The 25,449-nt window shown below is 48.6% G+C and overlaps 1 long non-coding RNA gene across 2 annotated transcripts in view; it reads left to right on the top strand.

Moving 5' to 3' along the window:
* Window positions 1-25,449, top strand: part of LOC138480836 (uncharacterized) — a 324,964-nt gene that overhangs the window by 54,399 nt on the left and 245,116 nt on the right. The gene's annotated exons all lie outside the window — the stretch shown is intronic.

Here is a 25,449-nt window from a genome sequence, read left to right as displayed (position 1 = left end):
TTTATAAATCATTCCCTCTCACAAGGAATATTTCCCCCAGAACCTAAACCTGCCATGGTTACTCAGTTGTTAAAGAAAAGTAACCTTGACCATACCATCTTGCAGAATTATCGACCAGTTGCAGGTCTTCCTAGGCTGGGAAAAATCATGCAGAAAATTGTGACTACCCAGCTCCCGGATCATATCGAGAAATATCTGCTGTTGGACACCTATTAGTCCGGCTTTCACCGGAAGCATGGGACGTAAACAGCATTACTGGCTGTGAGGAATGATCTTCTTGACTGGTCAGATAAAAGCAAGCTTTCCCTTGTGGTTATGTTGGACCTCTCTGCTGCGTTTCACACGGCCAATCATAATATATTGCTCTCCCGCCTAAAAGCAGTTGGGGGTTTAACTCATTCCTGTCTCATCGGTCCCAACCAGTCAAATGCAATGAGCATTTTTGAACTCTCTGGCATAGAGCTGTGGGGTCCATCAGCGTTCAGCACCTTCGTCTCTTCACTTGAATTTATATATGAAGCCTTTATGTGACATCTTTAGGAAATTTCACCTACATTTCCACTCATAGGCCGATGATACTCAGCTCTTTGCAAAAGTTGACAACAGGGAGGAAACATTTCAGAGAATTGATCAATGTCTGACCGAAGTTGACCCTTGGATGTCCCACAATTGCTTGCAATTGAATGCCAACACAACTGAAGTGGCTTTGTTTGGGCCTAATCGTCTGCTTAAAGACACCTCCAAACTTGCCCCATCCATTTGTTTTTTGGGTATGACTCTTGGAACCTAGGCTATATTTGGCAAGGTAATCTTCATTGTGATTAGCAAGTCTGACATAAAGTACAGTCAGTTTGTATTCTCTCTGCCTTTTGCATCTTTCCCTTCCTTTTATACTGCCCAAATATCATACACTCATAGTGGGTGCACTTATCAATTCCCACGTGGACTATGGTAATAGTCTTATGGTGGGATGTCCACAAAAACATGAATCCAGACTTCAAAGAGCACAGAATGCTACAGTTCAGCCTGGTCTTTAAGGTTCCTACTTCAGCTCTTCCTAGGTCCTTGCACTGGCTCCAAGTGCAAGAAAGGATCAACTTCAAGGTTGTATGACTGTTTTTTAGGTGCATGCATAATCCTGCACCCCCACCCGACCTGTCCAATAAACTCAAATGGTACCAACCAAGCACCCCGATGAAGTTCATTCTGCCAGGTCAGCTAGCACTTATAAATATCAAATATCATTCACCCGGCTCGCATTCACACCCTAATTGAACATCTTACCAGCTTCCAACCATCCGGAATCCAAAGCAACGCATGGCACTCAGAGAGTGATACAAATGACTAGAATATGACAACACCTTCATTTACCGCAAAAACCTTAAGAGGACATCTCCCCCATTTGCTTTGATATCAAAAACACACCACTGGACATCAGCCTGCTACAACCACAAGGAAGCCCAATACCTTTCATCACAACGCAACCAATAGGGCTGTAACAAGCTTGCACCCGAAAACGGAAAATCTACAAGACCGACCTCTGCCCCTATTGATTAACTCTCAATTTCTCTACATTACTCACGAAACACAAACTCAAACTAGCCACCCAAAGACAACATTTACAATTACCTTTCTCCAGACTCCATTCAATAAATCCCTACGCCTCCAACACCAATTGTCACACCAACCCCCTGGCAAGGTTACTCCCACACTGCAAGCATGAGCTTTCCTCTCTGGACACAACGCCCTCAATGTTGCTGACACATCACACTTAGAATGTTTTCACATGGGCATAGCTCAGGGTACTTCCAATCTGCTCCAGCAAAACAAAGCACCAACACCTTGATTTATTCCTCTCCTCCTAGCTATCTAAACCCACCAACACTTTTTCAGAACTACCAGAACACCTAAAGACCATGAAAATGGCAGATTAGGCCGGGACACATCCTACTAATGCATCATAACATAAAAACTCCACCATAGCAAGTTATCAAAGGAACAGGGCCTGTGTGCGAAGTTATACTATCTCAGGGAAAGTACCATTTTCATGGCCACTTCATTTCCAATAGGACTTATTTTATATGGTATCTGCTGCCTCCCTGCTAGTGGTCCCAAAGTACTGTACATGGAATTGCCCTGCTGTAGCACATTCCCTGTAAGCAAAATAATGGGTCCACAAAATACTTCAATGGTTCAAACTGGAATCCCTAAAACGGCTCCTCATAGAATCTCTACACATCTCTAAGCTGGCTCCCATTGAAATATCGGCACCGGCTCACAGTGGAATCTCTTCAATGGCCATGTGTGGAAACTCTACACTGGCTCATTTTGTAATCTCTACTCAGGTTCCCAGTAGAATCTCTACACTGGCTCCTGGAGTAATCACTATAGTAGCTCTGGTGAATTCACTGCGCTGGCTCCCATTGGAATCTCTACACTGGCTCCCATGAGAATAATGGCGCTGGCTTCCATGTGTGACAAGGCCAGTACAGTGGCCTCGTCATGAGGAGATGAGAACCCCTTTCACCCAGATGTGGGTGGCAAACTAGCGAGCAATCTGTGCCAGTCCTTCCCTTGAGGAGAGGTGTGGTGGTTGAGAGGGTATCTGCTCTTATTTGCCACTGTGCCAGATTGATATCACCTTTGTCTCACACCATACCACCTATACAAAATGCTTGCCAGACTCTTTCTGTTTCTTTTAGAGTCAACCAAACTGTTGTGGGCCCAGACCACCAGCATCAGTGCGTGAGAAAGCTTCCTGCTCTACCAGCGGTGTGAGAACAAATTTGAAGCCTGGACAGGAGATAGCAACAGCAACCCTCCAGCTTTCAGTGCTTTCGGCATTCCATGCTGGAAAAGAGAAAGACCCGGGAGAGAGAGAGCACGCCAGTAGAGGAGCCACATTGCAGCATCGAGCGGGGCAGGGGAAAAGACAGGGATAGACTGGATAGGAGGAGTGAACCAATGCAGGAAGGACTGGAACATAAAAGGAAGGGCAGGAAGCAGGATGTTCGCGGTTGTTTGGGTGAGGTCAGATGAGGCGAAGGCGGTGGAGCAGGAGATCAGCAGGAGGAAGGAAGGAGTGGCAGGTTGTGTAGGCAATTTCTGGAGATGGTGAGGTGTTTCTTAGTGAGTGCAAGTGGTACGGCACTAGGTGTGGGCATGTTAGTGTGGGAAGTGTGTTTAGGATTATCTGGAACAGAGGAAAAGGAGAGTGTCTGAGTAGTAGTGTGCAAGAAAGAGTGGGAATAGTGTGGAGAGAGAAGTGGTTGAAAAGTAGAAGTTAGCATAGTTTTGTGGGGGATGGAGTAGTAGTACTAATGTGGAGAAAGGAGTAGTATTGTGGAGGAGGGCATACAAGTATGGGGGAAGGAAGAAGGGTAACAGAGAGGCAGGAGTAACATCATCAGGTGTATACGAGGCCTGGGGGGAGTAAGAGACATTGGAGGGACAGTAGAGTAGAGAAGAGAAGTGGATGGAGTTGGAGGAGTGCAGCGAGAGAGTCGGAGAGGGAGAGGAGAGAGTGAGCGCGGCAGAACAAGATTGAATCCAACAAGGTGTCTGTAAGGCACAATTTCATATGAAGAAATGGAGAGTGTAGGGATATTTATCCCTGGGGGAGTATAGACAGACAAGGCAATCCATCTTTGTGTCATCATTGTAGCTCTCTTAGCTTGTAGTATACGGATGAAGAAAAAATTGGTAGCTACCACTCTGGAATTAAAATGTCCGAGTTATGGAGGAGGTGCTTTAGATGAGAGAGAGAGAGGAATGACCATAGTGCCCCTTGGTAGTTCAATAAAAACCCTTGAACTGTCTTTGAGGGTCTTATTTAATGTTATTGCATGAACCTAGCTCGAGATCAGCAGAGCGCTTTACAACAGGATTGTGCTAGAATTGAACTTTGTATTTCATACAGTAACAAAGTGCTGTTGGTGGAGGGAGAGAGGGATTTGTATACCTCCAGCAGGTATTGTTGACAGAGCCAAGTTTTCAGTTTTTAGAGTTTGGCAGAACTGTGGCATGGTAGGGGCATTTCGAGCCACTACCAGGATTGAGTTCCAGATGGTCGGGGCATATCAGAAGAAGGCTGAAGATTGCTTTGTAGGTGATACATGCCGTTTTGAATATGATCCTGGCATACACAGGGGGTAATTCATAGAATTTAGCGCACAAGTGGCGCACGCGGCTGGCGCACAGTGTGCGCTTACAAATCTCTGCGCCAGCCGCGTGCGCTAAAATCCATTTCCGCGCACAGCGTATTCATGGATTTTAGCTACCAAAACCAGCCGTGGCGCACAGTGGCGCAGCAACCCTGCAGCAGCACCAGTTACGCCCCCATGAACGCCCCTCGCACAGGAAAAAGCCATCAAAATCCCCAATCCAGTGCAAAAGGCTGCGCTAACCCTGTACCAGTATTTATGGCCGCCACACAGCACACGGCAAGTGAGGAACGTGTATTACTGGGGTGCGCGGGAACTTTCACATGCGATTGGCCCGGTGCGAGTGGGGTACGTGTATTACTGGGGTTCGCGGGAGGTTTCACACGCGATTGGCCTTGTGCGAGTGGGGTACGTGTATTACTGGGGTTTGTGGGAAGTTTCACACGCGAAAGGGCCTGTGCGAGTGGGGTACGTGTATTACTGGGGTGCACAGGAAGTTTCACACGCGATAGGCCCTGTGCAAGTGGGGTAAGTGTATTACTGGGGTTCGCGGGAAGTTTCACATGCCATAGGCCCTGTGCGAGTGGAGTACATGTATTACTGGGGTTCGCGGAAAGTTTCACATGCGAAAGGGTCTGTGCGAGTGGGGTACGTGTATTACTGGGGTTTGCGGGAAGTTTCACACGCGATAGGCCCTGTGCGAGTGGGGTATGTGTATTACTGGGGTTCGCGGGAAGTTTCACACGCGATTGGCCCTGTGCGAGTGGGGTACGTGTATTACTGGGGTTTGCGGGAAGTTTCACATGTGAAAGGGCCTGTGCGAGTGGGGTACATGTATTACTGGGGTGCGCGGAAAGTTACACAAAACAGTCTCTCGTGAACCCAAATCCAGTAGGTAAGAGAGCGAACGCTTCGAAGTTCTCCCCGGAACAAACAGCTAAGAGCTGAGGGAACAGCCACACTACAAGGTCAGGGCCAAGGCGGTCAGAAATATGACAAGAAACTAAACCGCTTGATTCTATCTGAATGCTCTCCTACCACTGACTCTTCACCCTCAAACTCAAATTCCGTTTTACATTTGACATACACCAAAACCACTGTTGCTGAGAGGGCTCATAGAAGACTTCAAAATATATTCAGGTTGAGAGTTCAAAAATGGAATATGCGTATTTATGTTAATCTTATGTTAATGTTAAAGGACATTTGTACCGTGCACTATCAGTGGTCCCCTGGTGCTCTTTATGGAGAATGCACAATACTATCATACCCAGAAGCCGTGTGATGCCTGTAACATGTGTGTATATTGGTTTAACCAAAACAGAGGTACCTTAAAGCTCGCCTATATCCTCGTTTGCCTCCCTCTCTTGTATGGCATTGCACCCTGTTGCCCCTTAAATTGCCACAACATTGGTCTTGTGACTTTCAATGACAGTTTGAACCCCAGAGGGTTTGACCTGGGCGAGATCATAACATGAAATCCATCCCCTTGGCAACTGAGCCCTACGCATGATGCAAAACAAGGCTGGCGACTCTGGGTCTGACATGGCGGTCGATAGTCATGAGACCAGCCCTACCCGGCCGAACATTCCGGAAACACTTCAGCTCCTCCTGAAATTCTATTGCGTTTCTGTTATTGTTGCCTGTGCTTGGCTACAAAGGCGGAAACAAACGAGACAGTGTTGATGAGATGATGTTAGTTAATTTGAATTAAATTGATAGGCAAGCACATGAGCGGCCATCCAGAGGTCATGAAGCATCCGATGCTGTTGATGGAGAGCTTCGAGAGGGCTTTCAGAGTTGAGACCATTGTGACACACGCCTGACTGCTCTCTGCATCTGTAGCATCATTGAGGTAACTTCAAGTTAGTTGAAGACAAAGTTGCCTGTGTAGAAACTACTGCAGTGATATATCCGAATGCAAATATCGTACAAAAATAGTGTCAATAAAAACAGTGTCATTGAAACCTATACTTGTAAAAACTCCTTACAGTTTCATACACATAAACATTTAGTTGCTATTATTACTGTAATTATTATTTGTGTATTTCTTGAGCGTGGACATAGCTATGGGAAGCAACAGGGTGATGCACAAGTCATAGGGGGAAGTACGCCATGAGAAAAGCAGAGATGCAAGGGGACGGAGAGCTAACAGGGCATATTGGGGGACAGAAGGGTGGGCAACTTGGAAGCAAGGGTTCTACAAGCAACCAGGGGAGGAAACAGAGGGGAGCAGCTCGCCCAGTCTCAGGTGAGGTGAAGTGAGGAGGATGCGTGGACATAGGTGTTAGCTAGGAAGCCTGGCTTAATAAAAACAGAAATGTGCCATTTAAGTGTGAATGTTTAAATGTCCATTAAAGTGTCTCTATGGAATACAGTGGGTGCCATCTCTATTGACATTTTCTGAATGAAGTTTTTGGGATGGTTTGACACGAGATCCTGAAGTATTTTTATGTGTTTAGTATTTGTATGCATTTCTTTCAGATTCCTTCCATGTCATTATGCTAAGAAATGTGCATACCTTGAAGATGTCTGACGCATGTCGTGCAGTGCTTCTCTACTTTTTGGAATTAGGTGTGTGCCTTATAAAACTCTCAAAAGGAATACAATAAGATCAACAACATCACAATCAAACTGTAACATCACATATGCTATCACACAGTACATCAGCATTGCAATTTCCTCACGCACAGACATACTTGTCTGCAGTATGGAAAGATAGTGAACCGGTGACAGCATGCTCCTGGTAGATGTGTGTGCCTTTGCATATCATAATGTGCGGGTGTGTTGATATCAATATATCCGGCATCCATTCTTCTGCCTGCCTTATGCTCCACGTTATCATGGTGCTAATGTCCTCTCTGCTTCATATTCGTCATAGTTATGGCGATTAACTATGCACATGGCCTATTTACAGGCTGCTTTGCATTGTGCATAATCTGTGTACACCCATCTAACACACATGACCTTTCCAGACTTGCTCTTTCATCGATAGGCAGGGGGGGGGGGGCTGGGAAGGGCAGACAGCGGGCAATTGTCCCCCAGGCTGGCAGGGCTGTTTCTTTATGGGCCAGTGAAAAAATAGGTACACACACAAAAAAGCAGATTGCTGCAAGGCCTCTTCAGCTTCTGTGTAGATGTGGGCATGGCACTGGTGTTAATTTAAACAATGTTGCAAATGAGCCTGGGTGGCCCCCACACATGGGCAGTTTAGGCAGCAGGCACATGTTAATATTGTCCACAGGCAATATACGAACCGATTAACAAACTCTGTGACACTGAATGGTATGTTGGCCCCAATGGCCTGTTACCGTCGTCAGCAGTTTATCACAATGCTGTGTTGCCAAGGAAGTAAATGTCCCTATCTCATTAGCATTTGCCCTCGTTTTCGCCAATGTGAGAATTCTTCCTCTGTACTGTGGTGATCTTGTTGTATCCCTGGTGAGTTCATTACAAAAACAGTTTAATAGCGCCCCTAATAGTACCCAGGGAGCTTCCCATATGGTTGCTACAGTAACACATGTGGGAGTGTCTGTGGTACTGTCTTTCTGGTATGGTTGGCAAACAGAGAAAGAGGTATAATTCAGTTATTCATTCTTAGTGCATTACAAAATAACTCTGTAGTTTTTCATTGTGTTTTTCATTGTCTTGTCCAGAACAACAAAAAACAAACATCAAAATCAACAACATAGACACATAAACAGATAACCAGCCACATGAACACACAGATGCACCCTTCCATGTCTACTTTGCAAAGTCAGACACAGTTTGTAACCACTGTAACACAAACCTAAGTATAAACACACAGACAGACCCACACATGCATAGACACACACAGACACACATACAACATCCCTTGTAAATACAAATAAATATATAAGGTCACAGTACAGATAGGACTGGGTTGAGACAAGAAGAGAGAATCTTCTTTGTAGCAAGGAAGGCTAGGTTAGACCAGGCAAGGATGATTGGCTCTGGAGTCTGAGCTTGAGCAGTGAGGGCTGGAATGTGAGGGTAGGTTGGAGCAATCTATCCCAAAGAAACCATACTCAGCCACAATTTTAGAAAGCTATGTATACAGCCCAATTCTGGAGCATGTAGAGTCTAATAAGATCATTTACAAGTCAGCTTTAGACCTATCAGAAGCACCAAATTGGCACTAGTATCCATCTGGGACAGCCTCAAAATATCTGCAGACAAAAACACCACTTATACTCCTAAGTATCTCAACAGTCTTCATTAAACAGAGCACATTAATAAAAAGACACAAAGAAACTACTCCATAATACCCATTTTCAATGGATGAGCGCCTACATAACGTACTGGACTAGCATGCCCTGGTTTACCCCTTTCTGCTCGCATTCACAGATCCTCAAGGATCGAGCCTCTAAAACGGTCCTCTTCAACATCTTTGTGTCCCTGCTGATGATCATAAAAACATATTGGCTCACTTGTTACAGGTTTGCGGACGACACTCAAATCATATACAAAATGGGTGGCGAGGAAAACCCCAACACCACTCTCATCAAGTGCCTCACACAAGCAAGCAAATGGATGGTGGCTTGCAACCAAAACCTCAAACCAGAAAAAACAGAACTAATAATAGTCCTGCCACATGCCTCCTCTGACACACCTCCAACATGGTCACCAGAAATGGGTAACTGCCCGAACACATCTAAAGTGATCAAGGACCATGGCATATTAATAGCTAACTCACTCTGGATCCCAAGTAAACGTAATAGTCAAAAAATGATTCTATCTCACATTCCAACATACAAGATTGGCCATCAAATCATTGGTTCTGTCAAGAGTTGATTATCCCAATACAATTTCTCTAGGTCTGCTGGACTTTTTAATTAAAAAAACTACAACAGATCCAAAACATAGTGGTAGTCTGTTTCTTAGACTAAACTGGAGGGATCACAAAACACCTGTTGTAAGGGCGTGGCACTGGCTACAAGGTACACATGAATCCACATGGACTTCTGCTCCACCCACAGAGCCCTCCATGGTCAAGGAGCAGAATGTACCCACATCTAAATCTCACATTACCAACCAACGAGAGGCTTTCGGTCCAGAAATTAGGTGTTCATAGAAACTGGGAGATTCTGCAGAGAAAGATATAGAGGCCTCGCTTCTTCCACTTTGTAATGAATATGCACCGCTCCCTTAGAAGAAAACAAAAAAGCTTCTAGTCCTTGGCATTCCCCTCATTTATCTTCCCTGAAAAAAAAATACTGCCATATAGAGAAGGTTTGGAGAAAGCTAAGATGCTCACCATCAGCACTGAAAGCTAAACAGACATTGAAAACCTATGAAGCTGCTATTTGTGATCTAAATCAAATTTGGTACATAATAAGATTTTGATATCACATAACAAACTCTGAGAATTGTTCACCACTATCAATAATTCCTTCCACTCCAGCTGTAGATTAGCTTCTCCTTAGCCCCCTCTTTCCCAGGCAAATGCCTTTAACCCCTTTTTCATTAATACAATTGAGAACACTCTTTCTACTATTGATCACCATTTGGCACAGGTTCAAGTCCCTGTATCCCCTTCAACCGGTTTTCCCCTACGGTACATACATCGTACCCCCCACAATTCAATTTCAAACCTGTATCTTTGGACACTGTTAGCTTGTTGCTGAGTAATCTGAAACCAACTAATGAAGGATTATTTTGTTCGTTTGGAGGGACAAGAACATATAGCTTTGGCTGTATATAAAGTGGATCGGGAGTTTGAAATACAAAAGTCTTAGATACCTGGGCAAGCAGACTCAATTCTGAGATGACATTATCAAGGTGGGAGACGCTTTGCAGGAATATACCTCGTATGTCAATTAGCATTGGTGAGAGAGCAAGGCAGGTCAAGCTACTAAACAGGGTTGTCTGGACACCTGAGTGGATGTGCAAACAAGGCCTAAGCGCATCTGATGGCCGCTGAGGATGTCACCAAACGAAAAATTGAACAGAATATATATTATGGGACTGCTACAAAGTGACGACCTTCTGGAGTGAAATTGCCTGCGTAAAAAATATAGTTCTTGGTGTAGACAAAGAATATGACTTCGCAACTCTGATCTAGAGTGAAGACACTGAGTTGGATGATTTGTCATATCCACAGGTTATCTGGATTTTTAGAGTCATTATGGTTGCCAAAAACCTTATACAGCGGACTTGGAAATGTACTGTCTTCCTGACAAAAGATATATGGCTACAGGAATTGTATACTCTTTCTAACATTGAGTAGCAATGCAGAATCAGAGGAAAGTCAAATTGTTTGAGGATATTTGGAGCAGATATCTTGAAGAGAATTTGGAATGACTTGTGCTAGTGTGTGCCCAGAAGAGATCCGGAGAATTGGTTCATTTAATATTTATTTAGTTTCTTTTTTTTCCTCTTTGTCTTTTCTCCTTCTACATTTCTAGTCTTGTTGCTAAGTGATATATTTTGAATGGTGTTCATGTGTTAAGAGCAAAATTTCTAAATGAAATATTTGTTTTAAAAAAAGAAACCAACTAATGACAACTGTTTTGTTTTACCTGCATGTGCATCTCAATATCACAGTGCTGAGTTGGCACCCTTCATGACTAATTGTATAAATCATTCCCCTCTCACAAGGAATATTTCCCCCAGAACCTAAACCTGCTATGGTTACTCCGTTGTTAAAGAAAAGTATCCTTGACCATACCATCTTGCAGAATTATCGACCAATTGCAGGTCTTCCTAGGCTGGGAAAAATCATGCAGAAAATTGTGACTACCCAGCTCCCGGATCATATCGAGAAATATCTGCCGTTGGACACCTGTTAGTCCGGCTTTCACCCGAAGCACGGAACGTAAACAGCATTACTGGCTGTGAGGAATGATCTTCTTGACTGGTCAGATAAAAGCAAGCTTTCCCTTGTGGTTATGTTGGACCTCTCTGCTGCGTTTCACACGGCCAATCATAATATATTGCTCTCCCGCCTAAAAGCAGTTGGGGGTTTGAGACATGCCCTTGTCATGGTTTGACTCATTCCTGTCTCATCGGTCCCAACAAGTCAAATGCAATGAGCATTTTTGAACTCTCTGGCATAGAGCTGTGGGGTCCATCAGCGTTCAGCACCTTCGTCTCTTCACTTGAATTTATATATGAAGCCTTTATGTGACATCTTTGGGAAATTTCACCTACATTTCCACTCATAGGCTGATGATACTCAGCTCTTTGCAAAAGATGTCAACAGGGAGGAAACATTTCAGAGAATTGATCAATGTCTGACCGAAGTTGACCCTTGGATGTCCCACAATTGCTTGCCATTGAATGCCAACACAACTGAAGTGGCTTTGTTTGGGCCTAATCGTCTGCTTAAAGACACCTCCAAACTTGCCCCATCCATTTGTTTTTTGGGTATGACTCTTGGAACCTAGGCTATATTTGGCAAGGTAATCTTCATTGTGATTAGCAAGTCTGTGCCAAAGTACAGTCAGTTTTTATTCTCTCTGCCTTTTGCATCTTTCCCTTCCTTTTATACCGCCCAAATATCATACACTCATAGTGGGTGCACTTATCAATTCCCACGTGGACTATGGTAATAGTCTTATGGTGGGATGTCCACAAAAACATGAATCCAGACTTCAAAGAGCACAGAATGCTACAGTTCCGCCTGGTCTTTAAGGTTCCTACTTCAGCTCTTCCTAGGTCCTTGCACTGGCTCCAAGTGCAAGAAAGGATCAACTTCAAGGTTGTATGACTGTTTTTTAGGTGCATGCATAATCCTGCACCCCCACCCGACCTGTCCAATAAACTGAAATGGTACCAACCAAGCACCCCGATGAAGTTCATTCTGCCAGGTCAGCTAGCACTTATAAATATCAAATATCATTCACCCAGCTCGCATTCACACCCTAATTGAACATCTTACCAGCTTCCAACCATCCGGAATCCAAAGCAACGCATGGCACTCAGAGAGTGATACAAATGACTAGAATATGACAACACCTTCATTTACCGCAAAACCTTAAGAGGACATCTCCCCCATTTGCTTTGATATCAAAAACACAGCACTGGACATCAGCCTGCTACAACCACAAGGAAGCCCAATACCTTTCATCACAACACAACCAATAGGGCTGTAACAAGCTTGCACCCGAAAATGGAAAATCTACAAGACCGACCTCTGCCCCTATCGATTAACTCTCAATTTCTCTACATTACTCACGAAACACAAACTCAAACTAGCCACCCAAAGACAACATTTACAATTGCCTTTCTCCAGACTCCATTCAATAAATCCCTACGCCTCCAACACCAATTGCCACACCAACCCCCTGGCAAGGTTACTCCCACACTGCAAGCATGAGCTTTCCTCTCTGGACACAACGCCCTCAATGTTGCTGACACAACACACTTAGAATGTTTTCACATGGGCATAGCTCAGGGTACTTCCAATCTGCTCCAGCAAAACAAAGCACCAAAACCTTGATTTATTCCTCTCCTCCTAGCTATCTAAACCCACCAACTCTTTTTCAGATCTACCAGAACACCTAAAGACCATGAAAATGGCAGATTAGGCCGGGACACATCCTACTAATGCATCATAAGATAAAAACTCCACCATAGCAAGTTATCAAAGGAACAGGGCCTGTGTGCGAAGTTATACTATCTCAGGGAAAGTACCATTTTCATGCCCACTTCATTTCCAATAGGACTTATTTTATATGGTATCTGCTGCCTCCCTGCTAGTGGTCCCAAAGTTCTCTACAAGGAATTGCCCTGCTGTAGCACATTCCCTGTAAGCAAAAAAATGGGTCCACAAAATACTTCAATGGTTCAAATTGGAATCCCTAAAACGGCTCCTCATAGAATCTCTACACATCTCTAAGCTGGCTCCCATTGAAATCTCTACTCAGGTTCCCAGTAGAATCTCTACACTGGCTCCTGGAGTAATCACTATAGTAGCTCTGGTGAATTCACTGCACTGGCTCCCATTGGAATCTCTACACTGGCTCCCATGAGAATAATGGCGCTGGCTTCCATGTGTGACAAGGCCAGTACAGTGGCCTCGTCATGAGGAGATGAGCACCCCTTTCACCCAGATGTGGGTGGCAAACTAGGGAGCAATCTGTGCCAGTCCTTCCCTTGAGGAGAGGTGTGGTGGTTGAGAGGGTATCCGCTCTTATTTGCCACTGTGCCAGATTGATATCACCTTTGTCTCACACCATACCACCTATACAAAATGCTTGCCAGACTCTTTCTGTTTCTTTTCGAGTCAACCAAACTGTTGTGGGCCCAGACCACCAGCATCAGTGCGTGAGAAAGCTTCCTGCTCTACCAGCGGTGTGAGAACAAATTTAAAGCGTGCACAGGAGATAGCAACAGCAACCCTCCAGCTTTCAGTGCTGTCGGCATTCCATGCTGGAAAAGAGAAAGACCCGGGAGAGAGAGAGCACGCCAGTAGAGGAACCACATTGCAGCATCGAGCGGGGCAGGGGAAAAGACAAGGTGAGATTGGATAGGAGGAGTGAACCAATGCAGGAAGGACGGGAACATAAAAGGAAGGGCAGGAAGCAGGATGTTCGGGGTTGTTTGGGTGAGGTCAGATGAGGCGAAGGCGGTGGAGCAGGAGATCAGCAGGAGGAAGGAAGGAGTGGCAGGTTGTGTAGGCAATTTCTGGAGATGGTGAGGTGTTGCTTAGTGAGTGCAAGTGGTACGGCATTGGGAGTGGGCATGTTAGTGTGGGGAGTGTGTTTAGGATTGTCTGGAACAGAGGAAAAGGAGAGTGCCTGAGTTGTAGTGTGCAAGAAAGAGTGGGAATAGTGTGGAGAGAGAAGTGGTTCAAACTAGAAGTTAGCATAGTATTGTGGGGGTTGGAGTAGTAGTACTAATGTGGAGAAAGGAGTAGTATCGTGGAGGAGGGTATAAAAGTATGGGGGAAGGAGGAAGGGTAACAGAGAGGAAGGAGTAACATCATCAGGTGTATACGAGGCCTGGGGGGAGTAAGAGACATTGGAGGGACAGTAGAATAGAGAAGTGGATGGAGTTGGAGGAGTGCAGCGAGAGAGTAGGAGAGGGAGAGGAGAGAGTGAGCGTTGCAGAACAAGGATTGAATCCAGCAAGGTGTCTGTAAGGCACAATTTCATATGAAGAAATGGAGAGTGTAGGGATATTTATCCTTGGGGGAGTATAGACAGACAAGGCAATCCATCATTGTGTATCATTGTAGCTCTCTTAGCTTGTAGTATACGGATGAAGAAAAAATTGGTAGCTACCACTCTGGAAATAAAATGTCCGAGTTATGGAGGAGGTGCTTTAGATGAGAGAGAGAGAGGAATGACCATAGTGCCCCTTGATAGTTCAATAGAAACCCTTGAACTGTCCTTGAGCGTCTTATTTAATGTTATTGCATGAACCTAGCTCGAGATCAGCAGAGCGCTTTACAACAGGATTGTGCTAGAATTGAACTTTGTATTTCATACAGTAACAAAGTGCTGTTGGTGGAGGGAGAGAGGGATTTGTATACCTCCAGCAGGTATTGTTGACAGAGCCAAGTTTTCAGTTTTTAGAGTTTGGCAGAACTGTGGCATGGTAGGGGCATTTCGAGCCACTACCGGAATTGAGTTCCAGATGGTCGGGGCATAGCAGAAGAAGGCTGAAGATTGCTTTGTAGGTGATACATGCCGTTTTGAATATGATCCTGGCATACAAAGGGGGAATTCATAGAATTTAGCGCACAAGTGGCACATGCGGCTGGCGCACAGTGTGCGCGTACAAATCTCTGCGCCAGCCGCGTGCGCTAAAATCCATTTCCGTGCACAGCGTATTCATGGATTTTAGCTACCAAAACCAGCCGTGGCGCACAGTGGCGCAGCGACCCTGCAGCAGCACCAGTTACGCCCCCATGAACGCCCCTAGCGCAGGGAAAAGCCATAAAAATCCCCAATCCAGTGCAAAGGACTGCGCTAACCCTATACCAGTATTCATGGCCGCCACACAGCACACGGCAAGCGAGGAACGTGTATTACTGGGGTGCGCGGGAACTTTGACATGCGATTGGCCCGGTGCGACTGGGGTACGTGTATTACTGGGGTTCGCGGGAAGTTTCACACGCGATTGGCCCTGTGCGAGTGGGGTATGTGTATTACTGGGGTTTGCGGGAAGTTTCACACGCGATAGGCCCTGTGCGAGTGGGGTAAGTGTATTACTGGGGTTCGCAGGAAGTTTCACACACGATAGGCCCTGTGCGAGTGGGGTACGTGTATTATTGGGGTTCGCGGAAAGTTTCACATGCGAAAGGGCCTGTGTGAGTGGGGTACGTGTATTACTGGGGTTTGCGGGAAGTTTCACACGCGATAGGCCCTGTGCGAGTGGGGTACGTGTATTACTGGGGTTCGCGGGAAGTTTCACACGCGATTTGCCCTGTGCGAGTGGGATACGTGTATTACTGGGGTTTGCAGGAAGTTTCACATGTGAAAGGGCCTGTGCGAGTGGGGTACATGTATTACTCGGGTGCGTGGAAAGTTTCACACGCGATTGGCCCTGTGCGAGTGGGATACATGTATTACTGGGGTTCGCGGGAAGCTTCACACATGAAAGGGCCTGTGCGAGTGGGGTACGTGCATTACTGGGGATCACGGGAAGTTTCACACGCAAAAGGGCCTGTGCGAGTGGGGTACGTGTATTACTGGGGTACACAGTAAATTTCACACGCGATTGGCCCTGTGCGAGTGGGGTACGTGTATTACTGGGGTTTGCGGGAAGTTTCACACGTGATAGGCCCTGTGCGAGTGGGGTACGTGTATTACTGGGGTTTACGGGAAGTTTCACACGCGATTGGCCCTGTGCGAGTGGGGTACATGTATTACTGGGGTTCGTGGGAAGTTTCACACGCGATTGGCCCTGTGCGAGTGGGGTACATGTATTACTGGGGTTCGCGGGAAGTTTCACACGCGATTGGCCCTGTGCGAGTGGGGTACATGTATTACTGGGGTTCGTGGGAAGTTTCGCACGTGAGAGGCCCTGTGCGAGTGGGGTACGTGTATTACTGGGGTTCGCGGGAAGTTTCACACGCGATTGGCCCTGTGCGAGTGGGGTACGTGTATTACTGGGGTTCGCGGGAAGTTTCACACGTGATTTCGCTGTCAGAGCGGGTACGTGTATCTAGTGGGGTGCACGGGGAGTCCCACATGTGAATTGGCATTGTGGGTCCTCCCAGGTGTGGCCTCCACCCCATCCACGGCCCCTGCAGGCAACCCACAACACGGGACTACCCTGCACCCCTGGTAATGCCCCCCAGCCAGCACACATGTCACCTTTCACTAGTGATCACCAACTCATGTCCCCCAGCACCCCCACCCCCCAGCAGTGACAGGCACCTGCCAGCAGGCCCCCACACATGTCCCCCTGCAATCCCACCTGCAGCAGTGAGGGGCACCTGCCAGCATGCCCCCACTCATGTCCCCTTGCACCCACACCTGCAGCAGTGAGGGGCACCTGCCAGCAGGCCCCCACTCATGTCTCACTCATGTCCCCCTAAACCCCCACCCCCCAGCAGTGAGGGGCACCTGCCAGCAGGCCCCCACTCATGTCCCACTCATGTCCTCCTGCACCCCCACCCCCCAGGAGTGAGGGGCACCTGCCAGCAGGCCCCCACTCATGTCCCCCCCTACACAAAATAAAGAAGCACAATCATGGGCCACTTCTACACCAAAAAACCACATCACGCCACCCCATTCTTGAGCCGCAATGATTTCCCAATCCACCCCACACTGACATGCCTATCTCAAGACACAAACCAAAAGTCAACTATGTACATCAAAACATGTCCGTCACACAGATACACTGGTTGGCATTGATTGTGTAAACACACATTTTCACATGCATCAACCCAATAAGCGAACCCCACACATGGAAATAAAACATGAATATGTATCATGTACAAAAATAAATAAATGAAATGAAATCATACAAAAATAGCAAACGTGAAATGAAAAGCATGTGCAAAAGATGAGTGAATGAAAATTATAACCAATCCAAAAAAATTTGAAAGAAAAACAGTCCAAACTCTCTCTCCACCAATGCAAATCCAAAGGAAAGGTAAAAAATAAAAATCCATTGCTTCATGTTCATAATGAAAAAAAAATTCAAATTATTCCATAGTCCAACTATTTACAATGCATTGTCCCAAAAAACATTCATTACTCCATGTCCATAATGAAAAAAAATATTCGAATTAATCCTCTGGCCGATGCCTGCCCCTCCGATGTTGAAGGCCCCGAGCCATCATGGCTCCCACCTTGTTGCTGCTGTGCCTCTGCCTGTGCCCTGGCTCTTGCTGCCTGCACATCCTCCTCTGGCTGGTGTGCAGTTGTTGAGGTGGCCACCCCTGCTGGACGTCCGACTCCCGACTATGGCAGGGATGTGTCCTCCACCAGCCTGGCCTCAGGGTCAGAGGCAGCTCCACAGGGTACCCAGGTGATACATGGGTGGGAAGATGGCATGGAGGACTACTGGCACATAGGGGGTTCAGGTGAGGAGGGGGTCGGAACAAGGTCCAGCAAACGGAGGAATCCGGCCCTGGTGACCTGTCCCAGTAGGTCAACGCGGTCAACGAGCCATTCGAGATGACGTGCAGTCTCCTCATGAAAAGACTGCAGGTCACCTCACATGGCCCGTTGACGAAACGCCACCTCACCCAGGACAGGCTCAACCCGGTCCCGGATAGCCACGTTTGCAGTGAGAGGAAGGCCAGTTGTTGTAAGCGGATCCCCTCCCTGAAAACGGGTCTGGATGTAGGCATCCCTGTTGGTGCAGGATGATGCAGTCACAGGATCGGGGACAGGATTACACACAGGCACCTCCACGGTGGCCTGTGCTGCCTCCTGTCTCTGCACTGCACCACTAGCACCAGTGGAATCCCCACCTCCAGACCCCGTGTCTGTCCCTTGCACGGCCTCCTCCTCCACTAAACCCCCCACCAACCTGGATGACTCCATGCCATCATCCTCCATCGGACCCTGTGGGGTCTCAGCTGCCCCTTCTGCTGCCGAGGAGTCCAACTCTGACCTCCGCCTCTTGGACCTACCCTCGGCAGCTGCGGCCTGGGATGCGTCACCGGACTCCTCACTCCCTGACGAGATGACAACCTGGGCGGGGCGCCGGGCCTTGCGTCTCCGGCTGGCAGTGCGATCCCTGCCGCTGTGCTCCACAGCACCCTCTCCGCCCTCTTCATCAGTTGACGCTGCAGACAGGGAGAGATAGGACACAGGCATCAGGGCACTGTACAATGGACTGATACACACATGACAGTTGCACATGAGTGGCAGTGTCAAACTTCAGACATGGCATCACAATCTCCAACACACATGTCATTTCAACTCACACACATGAGCAATTCCACAGCCATATCACAACAGCCAGCACCATCCATACACATACAACAGCATGAGCATCCAAAGGTGAGCCAGACACCACATGAAACACAGGGAGTGCAGTAGACATGCACACACACACCACCACACTTACATGCATGTCTACATCTCCTCCAACTGTTGCAGTGATGAGATCGCCATACATGTCAGATCTGCCATTCAGCCTTCTACATATCTGTGTCACATGCATCCATGTTGCAACACAGTTGCACACTTGTCAAATACACACACATGCACATGTATACAGTGCAGATACATGCATTAGGAACCACCATCCATGCCACAACCATGCCAATGTACATACACAGAAATTCAAACATGTGTGCTCCCACACCCGGATTTGTCCAGCATGCTTACCAACACATACACCATCAATGTGTCTCACACCTGAGAGGACACAAATGTGGCAGCCTCACGCCCATGTTCATACACATCCCTACATGGCCCTACAAAAACACATGTGTAACCTGCACACTACTGGCACTACCACGACACACACAGTGTCCAATCACCCTGCATGTACACTTACCGCTCGAGTCCAGACGTGTCTGCCTCTCAAGGATCTGGCGGAAGAGCGCTGGGCATATGCGTTCCAGGACCCTCATTTGGTGGTCCGACAGCTGGCCCCGGCGCCCCTCGGCAACCGCTGCCATCGCGAGGCGCCGGGCCATGTTGAGGGTCCTGGACCTGAAGTCCTCCCAGCGCTTCTTGACATGATGTAAGTCGCGGACTGCCACCCCCTCCGCGTTGATGGTAGTCACAATGTCCATCCAGATCCTGGTCCGTCCTTCATTGTCGGCACGCGAACTTCCAAAGAGGGCATCATACTGCCCCAGGACTTGATCCACCAGGACACCAAGTTCCATGGCACTGAAGCCGGTGGCCCTCTGCCTCTCTGGCTGGAGGTTGCCAGTGCTGCCAGATGGTGTTGTGCTGGACATGGCAACCCCAGAGGCAGGAGTGGGTGGGCAACTGGATCCTGGGGCTGGGCTGTGGAGCGATGGAATCCCAGTCGGGGGTCTTTGGTTCCAGCAGGGGTGGTCACAGCAACTGCACCCCTGGCTGGCGTGCAGGCAGCAAATGGCAGGGCACGTGAGCGGCAGGCAGTCAGGCAGCAGCAGATTGCAGGTGGGAGCGTGCTCGGGGCTCTGGGGGGCAGTAATTCAGCCTTCTGGGCAGGAGCGTGGTCTTCCGTGTGTTTTTGCGTGGCCAGCTTGATACAGAGTGATTTGGCACGTGAAAAAATTGCACGTCACCGTGTAATTGGAGGAAAGGCCCTTAGCGTGTAAGCGCGTCAGCACACGTATGCATTTTCATTGGACCAAAGGCCCTTAGCATGTAAGTGCTTCTATGACGTTACGCGCGCAGGTGTTTCCCTCATGACATGGGCATAGTGGTTCAGCGCGCATGAAAAAACTGCACATCTGCATGTGAATGCGTGTAATCCGAGGAAAGGGCCTACGCCCGTAAGTGACGTGACGCGTGCGGGCGTTTCCCTCAGCATGGGTTAAAGGTGAGCAGGACCAGCAGTTCGCTGTATGTGCCTTTCGTGGAGACCAACGTGTGTAGCTGCTTCATGTTGTTTCGCGCACCATCACATCTTCACAGCGATCGAGGACGTATCTCTTTTTTTGGCGGGGGTATTGGCTACGCGTGTTTTTCATTATCACGCTAGTTAGACGGTGAGTCGCGCACGCTATTTTTCCCACTGCGGGTGCCCCTGTGTATCGCACCCGTTTACAAGGTCATAGTAGCCTGCGTGTCCCACGCGTATGCATTTTTTGTGTTACTGGGTGGCACCGCGTACTGCGGGAGGTTGATTCCCCGCACGTAGGTTGCAGGGTTGCGTGCACAGTTTTACTGCAGTTTTGGGGTGCCTGAGCATAGCGTGACCCGTCACTACATCACTGGGGTCACATACAGCCTTGCAGGTACAGGGGGGCTGTTAACATCTTGCATCCCACCCCCTTCACCCCAATTGCCCAGGTCAATTGTGGTGTACACCTTCCATTGGCACTACTCCATCTGTGCCGGCACTACTCCATCTGTGCCATGGTTGGGAGGCCACCAAAGGTGAGGGGCGCCTCAGCTGGGCGTACTCCTCGTGGCGGGTGTGGTCTGGGACGTGGTGGGGGTGACCAGGGAGTCGGGGGACTCCAGGATGTCCAGGATGGCTGCAGAGGGGGAAGAGGCAGGGGTGTGCCACTTGAGCATGATGTTGTGCCATGTGTTGGTGCAGTCATGCCACCACCCCCTGTGGTTCCGGCAGATGCAGCTTCTGCATCTGGCACTGGCGCCCGTGTGACCCGGCAGTCCGTTTCATCGACTGCCATGGGCCCAAGGGTAGTGGTAGCTGCAGGTGCAGCTGTGGACACCACCACCCAGGCTCAGGGTCTGCCAGCACAGGCTGCGTTGGCAATTGAAGAGCCCTTGGAAGATTTCCAACAGAATCCGGAGGGAAACAGTAGGGGCACGCAGGGCTGCCCTGACCAAGACACGTGTCCCTGGGGCAGTAATGTCATCTGCTGCCCCGAACAGCCGGGGGTTGGCAAGTGCAGGGGAAGATGCAGCCAACAACACCCCGGTTGTGAGTGTGCTAACCAGGACAGTTGCGGTCAATGACCCTGCCACAGCAGATGTTGATGCGCAGGGTCCATTAGAGGGCACCCAGCTGCCACTGACACAAGTCAGCCCTTTGATCGTCCCTCCACCTGCCAGTCCCTTGGCTCAATCCACCAGTCCCACTGGCCGTACTGATCAGGGCGGCATCAGCCAGCCAGGGTCTGCGCCACAATCCAAGAGGAGGCAGGTTGCACCTGCAGCACAGGCTGGGAGCCCAAACACAGCCACGACCTCCTGCACGTCGAGGAAGAAGCCTTTCTGCAACCAGGAACTGGACTTCATTGTGGGCTACGTGCGGAAACACAGCCGTGACATGCTAGTGGGTGCTAATTGTCAGACTACGGCTGCCCACCGTGATACCCACTGGAAGCAAGTTGCGGAACATGTGAGTGCATTTGGCCATGAGGTGCGCACGGCGCAAGAGTGCAAAAAGCACTGGAATTACCTCAAACGCAGGGCTAAGGCTAAGCATGCCTCAAATTACAACTTGACTCTGGTGACTGGCGGTGGGCCTGCACCGGAGGAGGAGAACCTCACTCCGCATGAGTCTCTCGTTGCGGAGTTCATACCATCTGAATTGGTCGAAGGAGTGGGAGAGATGCCGGACTTTGATGCCCAGTCCGGTGAGTGTTGATGTGTGTTTGTCGAGGACGTGTGTGTTTTACTTGTGTGATGTGTTGTGCATGACTGCCACTACATGTCACGTGTACATGTTTATGATGTGTGAGTAATGCAATGCTTCCCTGATGCATGTCTACTCTGCTGGATGGTGGACATGTGGAGCAGACGGGGACTGTCCACATCACCACTTTTGCACCGTAGTCACATGCTGGTTACCAGTATGCCCCTCCGATCCATGTTCCAGCTCACTGGCACTTCTGCATGTAGCGTGGGGTGAGCTTCCTCTCAGCCCAGGAAATATGCATAGCATGACTGACGTGCATGTGTCCTCTGCCTGCAAGGGGGTAGCCAATGTAGGCATGCTCCCTTGCCCCTCAACCCCCTGCTCTGTACCCCAATTCCATCTTAGCACTGGTCTGCTACAATATTGCCGTTGGTTACTTCCCTGGTCATGCCTCCTGTGTACATTCTAACATCCAGCGGCCAATCTGCCCGACAAATCCATTGTGGTACATCCTTAGTAATTGATGCAGGGTGTCTCACTTGGACTGTGCAGAGGTCAGATGCCCCGCAGGGACATGAGTGCCCATTCATGCTCCATGTGCATTCCACGCATGCCCATATGTGTCCATGACTGAATGATCACTGTTGCACAAGTCCATGATGACCCAAATTGCATGGCATTTCATCTGCCTTCCCGTGTCAACTGTGGCTCAGTACTGCGTTGCACACATGTTTAGGGTCTGACAATCTGTGAGGGTCACAGGCCTCAGCCTGTTTAATGGCCAATGACTCTGTCCAACTGGTGTAGTGTCTTCTTCACACGTGGGTGGACTCCAGAGGTTTCATCATGTGTCCTGCTTACTGTCCCATCATCATTTGCAGTGTTGTCACTTGACTCACATGAAGCTGTTGATGCTAGTCAACACTGTCTGTCAATACACAGGTCTATGGTCAGCCCTTTGATACCATGCTAGGCATCCCTGCATTTGCACTTGGTGGAGGGGTGCTTTGCTTGTAGATATGCTACCCATTGAATGCACATTGCACGTGATGCCTGAAGTTGACCTTGCACTGCCTTCACATTTTCTGACACACACCATGGAGTCCTTGTACATGTAGGTAGTGAGTAACATACATATTTCCTGCACTGCATAGACCCACTTCAATGCAGACTGCCACCTTTCAACAGGTCTGATCACAGAAGCAATTCCAAGTTGACCCAGCATGCATGCCAGGTTCTATTTTGTGTGTCACATGTCTGCCTGATGTGTTTGTTGTCGGTGTGTGTGTGTGTGTGTTGTGTGCTTCTAACATGTGTAGTAACCTTTTTTCTCTCTATTTTTCAGATGATGACGCAATGGAGCCGGAGGATGGTGTTGTCATGCCAGGCACAGGGTTGTTATCACTACATCAACCTAGCACAAGTGGGGGTAGTGGGGCGGTAGGCCACGAAAATCCCCAAGTGCTACAGTCCATCTTGTCTCTGGCTGCCTATGAGTCCAGCCCTGAAGAACACTCTGACGACCATGTCGAGTTGGATGGGCATCAGTTCCATATGTCAGGGGTGAGTGATTCTGATGTGGACACTCCTCTGTCCGCGACACCTGCACTGAGGGGTCAGACAGTCTTGGAACCTCTGCCCGTGGTGGATCGGGATGCAGGGTCACCGTCCACACCAGTCACTGATGTGCCTGGGACATCACATCGACGGGGGCATGTAGTCGTGCAGCCGCGGGCGATGCCAACACAACGAGGACACACGGTCCTTGGGTCCGCAGGGGTCAAGCCCAGCAACGTGGTCGCTGCGCGCAACCACAGTATACTGAGTGGGAGCAAGACATGACTGCCAATTCTGAACGGCAGGGGGCAGCAATGGAGAACATCGCTAAGAGCATGGAGCGTGTGGCCCAATCTGTGCTCCCCCCTGCTAGGCAGGTGCTTCTCCAGCAGCAGGCGCACGGTCCACAGCCCGCTCGCTCAGGCTGGGCATGGCGGCCTCAGACAGGACATGCCAGGCTGAAATGTCGTCTCTGCGTCAAGCAATTGCTGCTCACGCAGAGGCACACATGAAGGCCCTGAGGGAGGAGCATTCTTCCCTCAGATCCACTCTGGGTGTCCTTCTGATGTCCCAGAGGGAGCGGGCAGAGGAGAGGTTTGCACAGCTTGAGCGTACCATCTCAGCTGAGCTACATGCTTTCCGGGAGGTGCAGCAGTTGTCCAGCCAGGCCTTGCAGGAGGAACTCCGTGTTACACGTGCTACCTTGCAAGAGGAAGCACGTGTATCACAGGAGGTTCTGCATGCAGACCTACATGTCATCGCCACACAGAGCCAGGCTCAGCGGTCCGGCAGACCTGCTGCTGACGAGGGGCAAGCTGCAGCTAGGCTTGGTCATGCTCCTGTGCCACATCCTCCTTTCCAGGAAGAGCCAGACTCGGACGAGAATCTATCTCCCACATAGGTCGGGCTGTGCAGGCATTGAGCCCATGGAGGTTTCTTTTTTTCCTCAGAATCATCGCATGTGGGTGTTGACCAGCACCCTGTACCTCCCCCCTCCTGGGTGCCTCCCGCCCCCTGGTCGTATGTGGCCATTTTTGATTTTTCTTTTAGTTTAGTTAGTTAAGTTTCTTTTTGATAGTTAGTTTAAATAGGTGAAGTAGGTTTTTCATAGTTAGTGTAATTAGTTAATATAATTTAAAATTGCTGGTCTATTGTGCTTTCATGTGACGGTGTGGTGCTTTGTGGCTTTTGAAAGCATCCACTGTCTGTTCCAGCTGGGCCCTTCAAGCTTGTCTTATATATGTGTTTGCTGCATGGGGTCCTTGACTCACATATGCCACTCCTGCTTCCCTTATCCATGGGCTCGCAAGGATGGTTTGGTGTAACAGCCTATTACACAAGGGCAATGGACTGTCATATCTGTGGCATGTCTGCTGCTGTGGAAGTTGTGTTAACACCCCTAGTGGTGATGATTGGGGTGTAATTGACCACTGTTCTTCTTTTGCTAGATGGGGTGTTTAATGATTCATGTGTACATTCATTGCTATGCATTGTGTAGTATGTTTCTTATCTTTGATGAACATGTGCTTGTTGAAAATCATGCCATAGATAGTGTGTTCCACACTGTTGCTGTGAAGACGGACTGATGGTGTGATTTCTGATGTACGTCTCTGACATGGTCCACTCATGTAATGCCTGAAGAGACACACACAGATTAATATTAAGCATTAATCATGTGTTTCATGGACTTTCTGCAGGGGGATGAGCCTCAAGACCACCTTTGCCAGCAGACACGGGCCTTTGGACGTCTGGAATCTGGGCACGTTTGGTGGTGCCGACATGCGCATGTGTGCGCAAGCAAAGGTCCAGGAATTGCGATCATACATCCAATAAAAGATGACGTGTTTCAAGGGACTCCAGGCAAGGTGAGCAGCACAGGGGGGTCACAACACAGCAAACCTTCCACCTGGCCAGTTGAACATGCATGCTTAGTAGCAGCACTGACGGTGAGCTTGGACAAATATTGGTGTTGAAGCGCACAATACAGCTCAGATGTGTTGGTGGACTGCTGGCTAGTTGATGGGAAAGTTGTCTGGGGCACCTGCATGGGCAGTGGCACATACCCTCCATTCCACCA

This window comes from Ambystoma mexicanum, chromosome 5p (genome assembly GCF_040938575.1).
Source record: "Ambystoma mexicanum isolate Mex_15411 chromosome 5p, UKY_AmexF1_1, whole genome shotgun sequence".
NCBI classification, from domain to species: Eukaryota; Metazoa; Chordata; class Amphibia; order Caudata; family Ambystomatidae; genus Ambystoma; species Ambystoma mexicanum.
Note: the sequence above shows the minus strand (reverse complement) of the source record. Positions and strands in the feature narration are given on the sequence as shown.